The sequence below is a fragment of the Bos taurus genome, chromosome 1 (genome assembly GCF_002263795.3).
Source record: "Bos taurus isolate L1 Dominette 01449 registration number 42190680 breed Hereford chromosome 1, ARS-UCD2.0, whole genome shotgun sequence".
NCBI lineage: Eukaryota > Metazoa > Chordata > Mammalia > Artiodactyla > Bovidae > Bos > Bos taurus.
Genome location: NC_037328.1, coordinates 31,414,867 through 31,429,777, shown reverse-complemented (window position 1 = coordinate 31,429,777; position 14,911 = coordinate 31,414,867). Strand labels below are relative to the sequence as shown.

General features: G+C 34.7%; 1 non-coding gene across 1 annotated transcript; it reads right to left on the bottom strand.

The window, feature by feature from the left end:
- Positions 1-2,134: 2,134 nt before the first annotated feature.
- LOC112448288 (U6 spliceosomal RNA) lies at positions 2,135-2,237 on the bottom strand. The gene has a single exon (XR_003036659.1). It is a non-coding gene; the product is annotated as a U6 spliceosomal RNA (small nuclear RNA).
- Positions 2,238-14,911: the final 12,674 nt, after the last annotated feature.

Here is a 14,911-nt window from a genome sequence, read left to right as displayed (position 1 = left end):
GGTATCTTCCCAACCCAGGGATAGAACCCAGGTCTCCAGCATTGCAGGCAGATTCTTTACCAGCTGACAAGGAAAGCCCAAGAATACTGGAGTGGGTAGCCTATCCCTTCTCCAGCAAATCTTCCTGACTCAGGAATTGAACTGAAATATCCTGCATTGCAGGTTGATTCTTTACCAACTGAGCTATAGGGAAGCATGGCGTTATTTGTCCAAACGCTGTCCAGTTGTCCCAGCACCAATATTTTTATATTTCCCACAGTGATTAAATATTTCACTTTTAAGTTACTTTCTCTATTATGAAAATCTAATATTGTCTACATGTTCATAAGACATGACATTATTTATGTTATGTATGTCTTTTAAATTTTATTTACATTTTTTCTACTTAAGCAAGGTAAGAGTCCTTGACTTCCTTTTGTTTAGTCATGGTAATGCTGTGTCATTTGCTGTGTTCATCTAAATTGTGGATTATTGCTTTTAGCCTTAAAATAAGCATCCTTTTATGAGTAAGCTATTTTCATTTGAATAACACTTTATCTAGTATAAGGTAATTAATCCTGCATCTTTATTGTTTCCACGTCCCTGGTATGTCTTTGGCAATCTCTTTATTCTTAACCTTCTCTTTATCACTTTGAGTGTTATCTCTTGTATAAGGTGACAGTTCATTTCAGTTCAGTTGTTCAGTCATGTCCGACTCCTTGCCACCCCATGGACTGCAGCATGCCAGGCTTCCCTGTCCATCACCAACTCCCAGAGCTTGCTCAGACTCATGTCAATTGATTCAGTAATGTCATCCAACCATCTCATCTTTTGTGGTCCCCTTGTGTTCTTGCCTTCAATCTTCCCCAGTCAGATCAGATCAGATCAGTCGCTCAGTCATGTCCGACTCTTTGCGACCCCATGAATCGCAGCACGCCAGGCCTCCCTGTTTATCACCAACTCCCAGAGTTCACTCAGACTCACGTCCACTGAGTCAGCGATGCCATCCAGCCATCTCATCCTCTGTCATCCCTTTCTCCTCCTGTCCCCAATCCCTCCCAGCAAAGGAGTCTTTTCCAATGAGTTAACTCTTCGCATGAGGTGGCCAAAGTACTGGAGTTTCAGCTTTAGCATCATTCCTTCCAAAGAAATCCCAGGGCTGATCTCCGTCAGAATGGACTGGTTGGATCTCCTTGCAGTCCAAGGGACTCTCAAGAGTCTTCTCCAACACCACAGTTCAAAAGCATCAGACAGTTGCGTGTTTTGTTTTGTTTTTTTCTCAACCAATTGGAAAATTTTTTCTTAAAATGAGTGACTTGTATGTTTACTATGTCTGCAAAGTGTAGTCTCAATTTTTTCAAAAATTTTATTTTTTTGATTGAAATATGGTTGATTTACAATGTTGTGTTAGCTTCAGGTATAGAGCAAAGTGATTCAGATATGTGTATGTATGTATTATGTAGTACATATATATTGTTTTTCAGATTCTTTTATATTATAGATTATTGCAAGATATTGAATATATTTCCCAGTGCTAGTCAGTAGGTCCTATTATATATTTAAAATATTGTAGTTTATCATCTGCTAATCCCAAACTCCTAATTTATTAGGTGCTCCTTCTTGCACCTTCTGCTTTGGTAACCATAAGTTTGTTTTCTAAAGAAAGTTCTTAAAATATATTTTTTTAATTAATTGTTTCATGCTTTTAAAAATCTTTTTCAAGAGCTCAAATTTATTCATTTATTTCCTTTTTGTGTATCTTCTCTTTCAGGAATTTTCTGACACATTTACAATGTTATCTCATTTTCATTGCCATCATTATTTTTCTGCCTTCCCTTTTCTTTAATGACCCTTACTAAATAATATTCTTATTAGTAAACAATATTATTACAAATAATATTATTACAAATATTTATTACAATATTATTGTAATATTATAATATTATTACAAATAATATTCTTATTTGTAAGTTAGTCTTCATTACTAAGAAAACGTGATATTTCTCATTTATTTTATTTCAATAAAATCTTTTTTAGTTTTATATTTTTGTCTATTTGTTTAAATTTTAGAACATATGCCAAACTTTAAACAAAATATATTTGCAGTATGATTGCTTTCAATGTTGCGATGGTTTCTGCCATACAACAATGTGAAAAAAATATGGAACACTTCATGAATTTGTGTGTTATCCTCATACAGAGACCATGCTAATCTTTTTTATAGCTCTAATTTTAATATATGTGCTATATAAGAATACAAATAAGGATGTGTATTTTATTCTGAAACATAGTATTATATTTTTCTTTTAATTCATCATTTGGAAGGGGAAATATCATCATGTGTTTTCATTTTAATTTTATGTCTTCTCGTAATCGCATTGTATAAAATTATCTATGTGTGTTTGTGTGTGTGTGTGTGTGTGTGTGTGATTATAGCAGTTGACCATGTTCTCAGTTGAATGGCACTTTGTTCTTTGAGTGACAAATTATAACCTCTTCAATGCCTCAGTGTATATGTGTGTTTTTGGTCTTGTTTGTTTTTTGTAGCAGCAAAGGTTTTGTGTCCTCTGACTTTTTGATTCCTGTTTCTTACAAAGGAAATATCTTTTTTTTTTTTTTTTCATTTTTGCTACCTAATTTCTAAAGGTAGTTTCACCCTTCCTGGTTAAAGTCTATTCTTACACAGAAGTAATGGCTTTAGAAGTTGCAACCTTGAATTGTGCTTGGCTTTAATATGCTTTCTATGATTAACATATCTACCATAATGCTTTTTGTTACAGGCTTTCTCTTTGGGGAAATGGCTTTAAAGTAATTTTTCTAGTGGCTTTAAAGTAATTTTTCCATTTTTTTCTACTGTCTTCCCTCTGCTCTCTTCTGTGCATTTTCCCCCAAAACTATTCTTATTTGACACTTACTGCAAAGGCTTGTCATAGAAATATAATAGAGAGCTCAGTAATATTTGATTTTTTTATAGAGTTTAATGTATTTTAATTTTATTTACTTAACAGTAATTTGAAGTGTGGGCATTTTCTGTGTTCAGGTTATGATGAGGAAATGTTTTTGTGTGATTTCATTTTTTTTTCTTATTTTTCCTTATTTAGAAGGTAGATGGGTACAAATGGTTTTAGGCAACCATTCTTTTCCTCAGCTATGTGGAAGATCTTGGCACTGCTTTTTTATCCTCTAATCTTTCTCTTGGTCATGGTGCTTGAAATTATCCATGACTACGGTTTTAACCTGAGCAATCATCTATGACATTATTTTATATAGATTTATTATTCCAATCATATTATTTCATTTTAAAATATTTTGTATAATGGTATTGTATAGTGAATTACAAGACATTTTCATGAAAAACAGTAGTTCAAATATACAAATAAAATATTTGAAAAAGTAAAATATATCTGAATGAACGTGGTTTTTGATATGTTAGTTAATATATGTGTTCTACTAAAGAGGTAAAATATTATAAGTATATATTTGACTATTCTATATCTGAACATTTAAATAATCATTAGCTAAAGATGTCTCTCAGTGTATATTCATCTTAGTAAAATGGAATATTGTCTTCTCTTCAGGCTTTCAGAGTATTTACTATGTATTACATGTATGTTCTCATGTATAGCTAAAAAGAATTGACATGGTACATAAGTTGTAATCTTATTGAACAATCATTGCTTTATAAAGGACTTGTAAAAAAAAAGTACAAAGTGATAAAAAGACACTATTACAGTTTTTTCTAGTATATTTTTGCTTTGTTATCAATGACTGTGTTTGAATACATGATTTTTTTTTTAAGGAAGAGGGAATTTATGCAAGAAAAAGCCAATCTATTCCAGTGGTTGAGAATTTCAGAAATATGTCATTGGATGAATAATTCTTGAGTGAACTGGGATAGTAGCTTAGTAGTTTGATGCCAAGTACTTAAAATAAACACTTGGAGAGAGAATGGATAAATACATATAGAAGAGAGAGGATAAAATGTTGAAGGGAGTTATAGCCCTGGTTTTAGAAGTGAAGGACCTGAGCAAGAATCACAGTTGGTAGCTACACAGCTCTGTCTGTATACCCACAGGACTGTCATGTTGAACATTAGATTAGGTATGCACAAGAGTAAAGGTTGTAACAAAAGTAAAATAGACCTAAAAGAAAATCACTTTCTAATTAAAAAAAAAAAAAAAACACACTTCAAAATATGATAGATTCAAAAACAAGCCTACAGTATTTTGCAGCTGCCTCTGAAGTGTTAGAGTCTGTCTTTGAAAGTATGCTGCTTTGAAACTATGCTGGCCTTGTGATTTGCATTGACTGGAGTATATCGTAGAGATTATGTTGGGCAAGTTCCAGAGCTTAGGTCTACTGAGGCCTTATGGCTTCCACATCTGACTTTCATGGGATATTGTTCTAAAACTGACATGTAAAGGAGCTAGTCCTATTTACTGTGGATTCAGAAATCATCAGTGATTCAGAATGGAACCAAGAAGGAAGCCACAACTGCAGTCTCTGTCTCTGTACAACTTGAGTGGGGCCAACTCAGATATCCTCGACCAGCTCTTCCTCTTGCTGACTGTAGCCACATGGATAAGTCTCAGCATGTTCAATAGCAGATCCAGCAGCCAGCCAACCCACAAGCTTTTGAGAAATACTCCACCATTCTTCTTTTAAGAATCATTTTTGGGGTAATTGATATGTCAGCAATAGTTATTCATGTACAAAAATTGAGATATTTACAGACAAAATGAAGCACTAAAATTCAAGTAATATTCTCAAGATAGTCTTAAATTAGATACTTGCTTAGAGAATTAAATTATCTTAAATTAGATACTTGGGACTTCCCTGGTGGCTCAGATGGTAAAGCGTCTGCCTACAATGCAGGAGACCGGGGTTCAATCCCTGGGTCAGGAAGATCCTCTGGAGAAGGAAATGGCAACCCACTCCAGTACTCTTGCCTGGAAAATCCCATGGACAGAGGAGCCTGGTAGTCTACAGTCCATGGGGTTGCAAAGAGTCAGACACGACTGAGCAACTTCACTTTCTATAGAGAATACGATTGGATTAAAATACTTTTTAAGATCATTTCCAAATCTGTGATTCTATCATATTGGGAAGAATAGCTTCAAATCATAAGGATTACTTTATCTAAGTGTTAGTATCAGCTGAAATTGAAAACACCAAGATTTTGCCACCAGATAATATTTTTTGCTGCTCTCACACACCTCACTTATCAGAAGGAAGTCCACCTTAGTGATCTGAGTAGGGGTCAGTATGAAGAGTGCCAACCTGTGAAGTAATCAAAAATGTGTGTTACTCATGTCAGACTTTTCCCGCTAGTACTGTTTCTTTGAAGGGAATTGTTTTTCTGGCATAAACTACACCCTAATATGCATTATCTCTTGATTTCCAGTTTAAGTTTCTTTAAGGTGAACATGAGTCTTCATGATTCTTGATACTTATAAAGCAAATTCAGTAGAAAATAAATCTGAATTATATTTACCTTCCCAAACTCTTAGTCTTTTCCCTCCACATTGAATATGTCAGAAAATTATCCAGCTTCTCAACTTTATAGATCATTTCTAAAAAGTCAACTACATTTGCAAAGAATCAATGTTCTCTTTCTTTTCACACTTATATTTAATGGTTTTACATTTATGGAATTCTTATTTGAACTAAGCAATACAGTAACAGTATGCTGATAAAATTATTTATTGGGAATAGATACGACTATTGGTATGTAACGACCAAAATGTGAGTAGAAGTGTGGATTATAATAGAGAGTAGTCTAATTCCCATCGGTGTGTTTAGTTTACACTTTCAGCTAGTAGTTTAAACAGTGAATTTAATAATCAGTTAATAGGGCTTCAGCAATACGTGAACCGTGAACTTCCAGATGTTCAAGCTGGTTTTCGAAAAGGCAGAGGAACCAGATATCAAATTGCCAACATCTGCTGGATCATGGAAAAAGCAAGAGAGTTCCAGAAAAAAAACTTCTACTTCTACTTTATTGACTATGCCAAAGCCTTTGACTGTGAGGATCACAATAAACTGAGGAAAATTCTGAAAGAGATGGGAATACCAGACCACCTGACTTGCCTCTTGAGAAACTTATATGCAGGTCAGGAAGCAACCACTAGAAACGGACATAGAAAAACAGACTGGTTCCAAATAGGAAAAGGAATATGCCAAGGCTGTATATTGTCACCCTGCTTATTTAACTTACATGCAGAGTACATCATGAGAAATGCTGGGCTGGAAGAAGGACAAGCTGGAATCAAAATTGCCAGGAGAAATATCAATAACCTCAGATATGCAGATGACACCACCCTTATGGCAGAAAGTGAAGAGGAACTCAAAAGCCTTTTGATGAAAGTGAAAGTGGAGAGTGAAAAAGTTGGCTTAAAGCTCAACATTCAGAAAATGAAGATCATGGCATCCGGTCCCATCACTTCATGGAAATAGATGGGGAAACAGTGGAAACAGTGTCAGACTTTACTTTTTGGGGGCTCCAAAACCACTGCAGATGGTGATTGCAGCCATGAAATTAAAAGACGCTTACTCCTTGGAAGGAAAGTTATGATCAACCTAGATAGCATATTGAAAAGCAGAGACATTACTTTGCCAACAAAGGTCCGTCTATTCAAGGCTATGGTTTTTCCAGTAGTCATGTATGGATGTGAGAGTTGGACTGTGAAGAAAGCTGAGTGCCAAAGAATTGATGCTTTTGAACTGTGGTGTTGGAGAAGACTCTTGAGAGTCCCTCGGACTGCAAGGAGATCCAACCAGTCCATTCTAAAGGAGATCAGTCCTGGGTGTTCTTTGGAAGGACTGATGCTGAAGCTGAAATTCCAGTACTTTGGCCATCTCATGCAAAGAGTTGACTCATTGGAAAAGACTCTGATGCTGGGAAGGATTGGGCGCAGGAGGAGAAGGGGATGACAGAGGACGAGATGGCTGGATGGCATCACCAACTCGATGGACATGAGTTTGAGTGAACTCCAGGAGTTGGTGATGGACAGAGAGGCCTGGCATGCTGCAGTTCATGGGGTCACAAAGAGTAGAACATGACTGAGTGACTGAAGTGAACTGAATAGGGCAAAACATTTAAGTGCAGGCCAGGTAAGAAATCTATTGTATTTTGCAAAATAGAATAAGGAAAAAATTTAAATATAATGTTAATACATACAAAGATATAATGTTAAGAACTAAAAAATTGGGGAGTGAATTTGCTTAGTGCAAATAGTAATTAAATATTAAGAAGATTTTTATATTGACTTAAACTATAAGAAATTTTAAGAGCTGACTCTAACTCTGTAAAAACTTGGACATACACACATCACAGATTGTAACAAACTTCCATTTAATATATAGTAATAGGACACTGAAAGACAAAACCATTAGCTGCATTACTCTATTTCCTAAACTTTGGAACTCTAAAGTTCTATTATATTTTCCACAGATTTTGTTATCTTGCACCTTTAAATATATTACCAGAAGAGTCCTTAAAAAGAGGATTTTATTTTAATTATAGCTACAATTTAGAGATTATGTAAAATGTGAAATCTGTACTAATTATGCTGTCTATGATTAAAAGGAAATATAAAAAAATTCAATAATCCACCTAGATAGTGTAGAAATATAAAAGTTAACTGACATGATGATGGGTGTAGGAAGAAATCTAAGAGCTATGGAATGAAAGAGAGATAATAAAGTTAAAGGCAAAGTAGCAAATAGCATTAAAACTTATCACTAATGTATTATTACTAAAGATTCTCCTTTGAGAAGAAATAGAACTTTTATTAACAGCTAGATATCTAAAGTTTGAAAGGTATAAAGAAATGTACTGAAGGGACTAGCTTGTCTCTGGTCCAATCATTTGCAGTAGAAAAGGGAGCTTTATAATCTGAAATACATTTTGCATTTCTAATTTGAGCAATTATTTGATACAAATGATGTGATTGCAATTTTCATATAAAATGTAATATGATATATGAATGCAGTACCATAGGCATTCATGCAGCCAAAATGCAGCCAAAGTGTCTTAAATATCAGAATATGTCAGAGGTAGGCTGAGTTATTTTGTGAGAAAAGAATTCCACATTATTCATTTCTTCAGAAAACAAATATTAAAAATTATAGAACTTCTTGATTATGATACTCCCTCATTTATATATCACAAAAATGTATATTATTTGTATCCAGTTTAACATAAGAACAAACTCAAAGAACAGAAACCTGACAAATTCAGGTAACAAAAAAATGAAGCTTAAACAAAATGTTATCCTCAAAGGAATAACAGAAATTAATTTACCTGGAATATCCCAGAGTGCAGATAAAGAACTTAAAAAATAAATTAATGAAATTTCTATAGAGAAAAAATAATTGCAAAGATATGAATGAAAATTATGAAAATTACAGAATTAATAACATAGGAACAATGCTCTAAAATTGAACCACTGATGTTTTATTTTAAAAAAATTATTGAAAAAGACTTTGTGAGGACGTCACCCCAGGTGGTGCTAGTAGTAAAGAGTCTGCCTGCCAATGCAGGAGCCATAAATGACATGGGTTCGATCCCTGGATTGGAAAGATCCCCTGGAGATGGAAATGGAAACCCACTCCAGCATTCTTGCCTGGAAAATCCCATGGACAGAGGAGGCTGGTGAGCTTCAGTCCATGGGGTTGCAAAAGAGTCAGGCACAATTTAAGAACTAAAAAACAACAATACTTCTTTAGAAGTCAAGTTTTACCATGTTTAAATTCAATTAAAATACTTTAGTGAATGAAACAGAAGATAAAAACATCATCAAAGCATCCAAAATATATCATTAATCTATTTGAAATATTGATAATTAAATTTTAACAATGAAAATAACTCATAATTTGAATCTCCCTTGGTATCTGACACTAGCATATGCTGTCAATCCTTTCTAATCCTCTTTTTGTTGTTTACGTTACTTAGTTCTGTGACTTGACTTGGCTATTCAACCTTTGGTATATAACATTTATACTCTTCCTTATGCTCCTCAAATCCTTTCTTTCTCCTCCACTGGTTTAAATTGCTGTGTTCATCATAACAATCACCCAATCAATAGCTTCTCAGCCTCTTACTCCAAGCATCTTACTTAACTGGCAAAAATTTAAGCTAGTTAAATAGATTACTCCTCTTAATCCAGATCTAGAGAAAAATTGACATCTTCTAGAAATGTATGCTTATATATATAGATTTAAGTAGACTAAGAAATTAAAAGTTTGGGCATTTTTCTAGTTCCTAGATTCTTTACTCCTTTATCTGACTCTTGAGCAACACCTTATTCTCCTTCAGCCTCCAATATATATCCTCCCTAATTCCTCTCAAGTATTTGCCTTTATTCTTGATTCACTAAAAAAGTAAAAACAATAAAACATAAAAGAGTAGAAATAACCATTATTCCTATATTCTCATCATTTTATGTCTACCAACATACCTGTACCTGCTGTCCATGTATTTTTCATTCTGTTAAACAATGAATATTCCTTATTTTAACCAAAACCTATTCCTCATTGTTGCCCTGTTTTCTGTGTTATTCCCATAAGCTTATTCAGCACAGTATCAGTCACATTTAAAATATTTCTTGAAACCACTTCCTCCTCCAACATCTGTCCTCTGTTCAACTTAGCATTAAAATTCTTCAAAAGGTTAGTATTACTAATGATTGTTCTCTCCATTTTCTTTATTCTCATTCTTTTTATCAGTGTATGCCCATCAGGGTTTCACCCCACCATGCTATCAACACAGCTCTTGTCAATGTCACTAATGACCTTCAGAAGATAAGTTTATGATAAACCCTTAGTTTCTTGGCAGCATTTGATACTATTGACATAACTTTAAAAAAAAAAAAAAAAAACTCGTCTTTTTTTTTTAAATGCTGAGATGGTTACTCAATCTCCTTCAACTTCACTTGTCTCTTTTTCTCAGATATATGTCCTTATTCATAGTCAAATCTTTCTAAACTGTTACATTCCATGACCCAATTTCATGTTATGGAGAAACCAGAATGAACTTTTTGGCCAGCTCAATATTGAAACCTCTACTCAATATTTTACATAGAGTTTGTATTAGTTAAAATAAAGGCCAAACTTTTACATAAGGATACCTTAAAATGCACTTCTGTAAGTATATAAAAGTTTATTGTTACCCATATTGCAGTGTAAAGATAAACAATAGACAGTGACCCAAAAGGTCAAACAGGGACCTTTTTCCTTCAGAACCATCTGGTGTGTCATCACCATGTGCATGGTCAAACCTGTGGTTCTGCCCTATATAACTTTCAGCATACAGGTTATTACAAAGAGAATTTGAAAACAAAACAAAACAAAAAATCTACTTTTGCTTCATTGCCTATGCTAAAGGCTTTGACTGTATGGATCCCAAGAAACTGGAAAATTCTAAAAGAGATAGAATACCAGACCACCTACCTGTCTCCTGAGAAAAATGTGCGCAGGGAAAGAAGCAATGGGACCATGGAACAAAAGACTGGTTCAGAACTGGGAAAGGAGTACATTAAGGCTACATTTTGTCAACCTGCTTATTTAACTTATATGCAGAATACATCATGTGAAATGCTGGGATGTATGAAGCACAAACTGGAATCAAGATTGCCAGGAGAAATATCAACAGCCTCAGATTTGCAGATGATACGATTCTAATGACAGAAAGCTAAAAGGATCTAAAGAGCCCCTTAATGAGGGTGAAAGTGGAGAGTGAAAAAGCTGGCTTAAAACTCAACATTCAAAAAACTAAGATCATGCCATGCAGTCCCATCACTTCATGGCAAATAAATGGGGTAAAAGTGGAAACAGTGACAGACTTTATATTTTCTTGCCCTCCAAAATCACTGCAGATGGTGACTATAGCCATGAAATTAAAAGACACTTTCTCCTTGGAAGAAAAACTATGACAAACCTAGACAGCATATTAAGAAGCAGAGACATCACTGCCGACAAAGGTCTGTAGAGTCAAAGCTATGTTTTTTTCAGTAGTAATGTATGGATGTGAGAGTTGGACTGTAAAGAAAACTGAGTGCCAAAGAACTGATGCTTTCAAGTGTGGTGCTGCAGAAGACCCCTGAAAGCCCTTGAGTGGCAAGGAGATCAAACCAATCAATCCTAAAGGCAGTCAACCTTGAACATACATTGGAAAGACTGATGCTGAAGCTGAAGCTCCATTACTTTGGCCACCTGATTCAAAGAGCTGATCTGCTGGAAAAGACTCTGATGCAGGAAAAGATTGAGGGCAAAAGGAGAAGGAGAAGGCAGAGGATGAGGTGGTTGGATGGCATCACTGACTACATGAGTTTGAGCAAACTACAGGAGATAGCAAAGGGAAAGAATCTTGGCATGCTGCAGTTCATGGGGTCACAGAGTCAGGAACAAGTTAGGGACTGGAAAACAATGAGAACATTTATACCTTAATAAACAGGTTAGAAGTCATATAAACCATTTCTTCATACATATCTTTAGTTATATAACATCACATATATTGAAATGAGATTGGGAAAATTAGCTAAAATATGTGTTTCAGAAATTTTGCTACCTAATAATGAAAAAAAGTCAGAGTGTTAGCCCCCCACCTTGACTGACCTTTTGCTACCCCATGGGCTGTGGCCCACACACTCCTCTGTTCATGGAATTTCCCAGGCAAGAATACTGTTGTAAGTTTCTATTTTCTACTCCAGGGGATCATCCTGATCCAGGGATCAAACCTGGGTCTCCTGCATTGCAGGCAGATTCTTTGCCATCTGAGCCATCAGCAATAGTATTAGTTAAATTGAATAAAAACTCCCATTGACAACAAATGAAAAAGATTTTGAAAATATCTAAAGAAAGGAATCAAAAAGTTAACAAGACAGTAAATAATATGATAACAGGTTTGAGGAAGAATATATAGGCTCACAAAGGTAAATTTGTAGCATTGAATCTGTATTTCTTGTACAGATGTCTTAAAACTCCAGAATAAGGTGACCAGAGACTAAGAAGCTCTTTGAAACTTTTGAGTCTTGTAGGAATAAGAGGAATACAATTAATTGGAGCCCAATAACTGCAAATGTGGAAAATTATGAAAGTCTCCATGTCTTGTAGAGAACTTAAGAGTTGGAAACAATATCGGGGCAAAAGCAAAAGTAGACAAGTTTATGGAGAGATTGATACATCTTTTCAGTTAATTTTAATCCTGAAAATGTTTTCAGGTGATGTTGAATACCAGTGCTTAAGGAGCTTTCAATATAAAAATGTAAATTCTCAAAACAAAAATATCATAAAACCTCAGATTTTATCTATAAATTTAACATCATGTCTGATAAGAAATCAAGTCTGCCCAAGAAGCAAAAGATCATATGAATAAAAAGCAGAGAGTTTTTACAGATAAAAAGAGATTCAGAGACAGAGGCTTTAGGAAGTACTATTAATATGTCCAAGGATATAAAAGCCTGAGAAAGTTGATAGAGAACTGAAATTTATGAAAGAGTAAATCAAAATTATGGAACTGAAGAAATAAAAATACAGTGAACATGTTTGATAGCCAGTTAAAGCTAACTGAAGATAATACTGGTGAACCAGAAAACAATCAGAATGGAATAATCATAATAAAATCTTGAAACACACAAAAAATGAAAAATATAAATTGGAATATGATTAGTGGAAAATATATGAATCACAGACTCAGAGAATTTGTGAACTAAAAGAAATATGAGAGAATAAAACTGTTCAAAAAGATAATATTTGAGAATTTTTTTAAATATGAAAAACATAGTCATAAACTCATACATAATAAGGAAATTAAGATAATAAAGTCAGAGCTAGAAAATCACCTGAATAAAGAATAAAGCAAAAATAGCCTATATTATGTTTATTTTCAAAAATTACACATACAGGAAGGATAGACCATAATTGAGATTAAATAAGGACAAATTGGATCTGATGGAGGCAAACTGGAACTCACCCTGGTCTCTTACCACATCAAATTTCCAACTTTGACAATAGCAATTCATTATGGAGCTGAAAGTTTACTGGGCAAAAAAGTAAGACTTGTTATATGCCATAATGCTCATTTTCACCTGGGGTCAATATCCAAATACTAGAGATGGCATTAACTATTACTCAGTTTTGAATTCATATATATCATTTATATTTTCTCTAATGTTACTTATCCCAGACTCATTCTCTTCCTTTTTTCCCACACTAAGTTTGAATATCAAAGCATTCTTGGTTTTTAGTAAAATTTATTGAAGATGGTGCCAAAGATTTGATGCCTTGTAACTGTGGTGTTGGAGAAGACTCTTGAGATTCCCTTGAAAAGCAAGGAGATCAAAGCAGTCAGTCCTAAAAGTCAACCCTGAAAGTTCATTGGAAGGACTAATGCTGAAGCTGAAGCTCCAATACTTTGGCCACCTGATGTGAATAGCCAGCACATTGGAAAAGACCCTGATGCTGGGAAAGACTGAGGGAAAGAGGAGAAGAAGGCAACAGAAGATGAGATTGTTGGATGGCATAACTGACTCAATGGACTTGAGTTTGAGCAAACTCTGGGAGATAGTGAAGGACAGGGAAACCAGGCATGCTGCAGTCCATGGGGTTGCAAAGAGTTGGACCTGACTTAGCTACTGAACAACAAACAACAAACTGAAGATGAGAATGGTATATTGAGAGGGAATATGTGGAAGAAGTAGATAAGCTCTTACACTTAATTTTAAAATAATGAGATTAAGTGATACAACCTACCTGGAAACAGATGTTAGCAAATTAATGTAACTTAGAAAACAAAACGGAGAAGGCAATGGCACCCCACTCCAGTACTCTTGCCTAGAAAATCCCATGGACAGAGGAGCCTGGTAGGCTGCAGTCCATGGGGTCGCTAGAGTTGGACACGACTGAGCGACTTCACTTTTGCTTTTCACTTTCATGCATTGGAGAAGGAAATGGCAACCCACTCCAGTGTTCTTGCCTGGAGAATCCCAGGGACAGGGAGCCTGGTGTGCTGCCATCTATGGGGTCGAACAGAGTTGGACACGACTAAAGTGATGTAGCAGCAGCAGCAGCAGCAGCAGCAGCAGAGAACAAAAAGAGTAGGGATTGAACCCAGATCTCCTGCACTGCAGGCAGATTCTTTAAAGTTGAAATAGGATTGAGAAATCTACAGCTCAGTATATATTATGATAAAAATACTATTAAACATGAAGTTATTTTGACTGATGTGTTGAACTAAAATATACATAAGGAGTGATAAATAGGTATGAAAAAGTAGAATTAATTTAAAATCTACCCTAATATCAGTCAAACCCCAAACTTCTTTCTCTCTTCTACACATAGTACGACTATATATTTTTCTCCAAACTAAAACATTTTAAAAAATTCATTTGTGCATGAGAAAAGCCTACACTGGGCTGAAAACCACGGGCTCCCTACTGTTAAGAATAATTTCCTATCTCATTACTTGAAAGAGATATCAGAACAAGGTTAAGGCAAGAGTGAGGCAATGTAGCACCTAAGGTACAAAATTTAATAAGATAATCACTCTTAGGTTCACACAAGTGCAACTTTCTTGTGATTAATATTTACATGTTACTTTTTAGATCCTTTTATTTACATGCCATATGCTTGAGTTTTGTGTATTCACTATTACTGTCTCTCCTTTTTAATTGGAGTATTTAGTATGTAGTTATTGATGATTGGATTTAATTTACAATTGTTCTTTTATTGTCCTTTCCCTCCTTCTTTTGACTAATAGAATATTTTAAAATATCTGATATATAGTCATACATTGTTAAAAATCAGACAGGTATTTTCTGGATACTTACCAAGGGAAATATCAATAAAATATGATCTCTACAATTGTGAAGTTTTCAACAATATCATCAGTGTAATTCATAGAGTGGTATGCCACAAGAGGAGGCACGTTTGC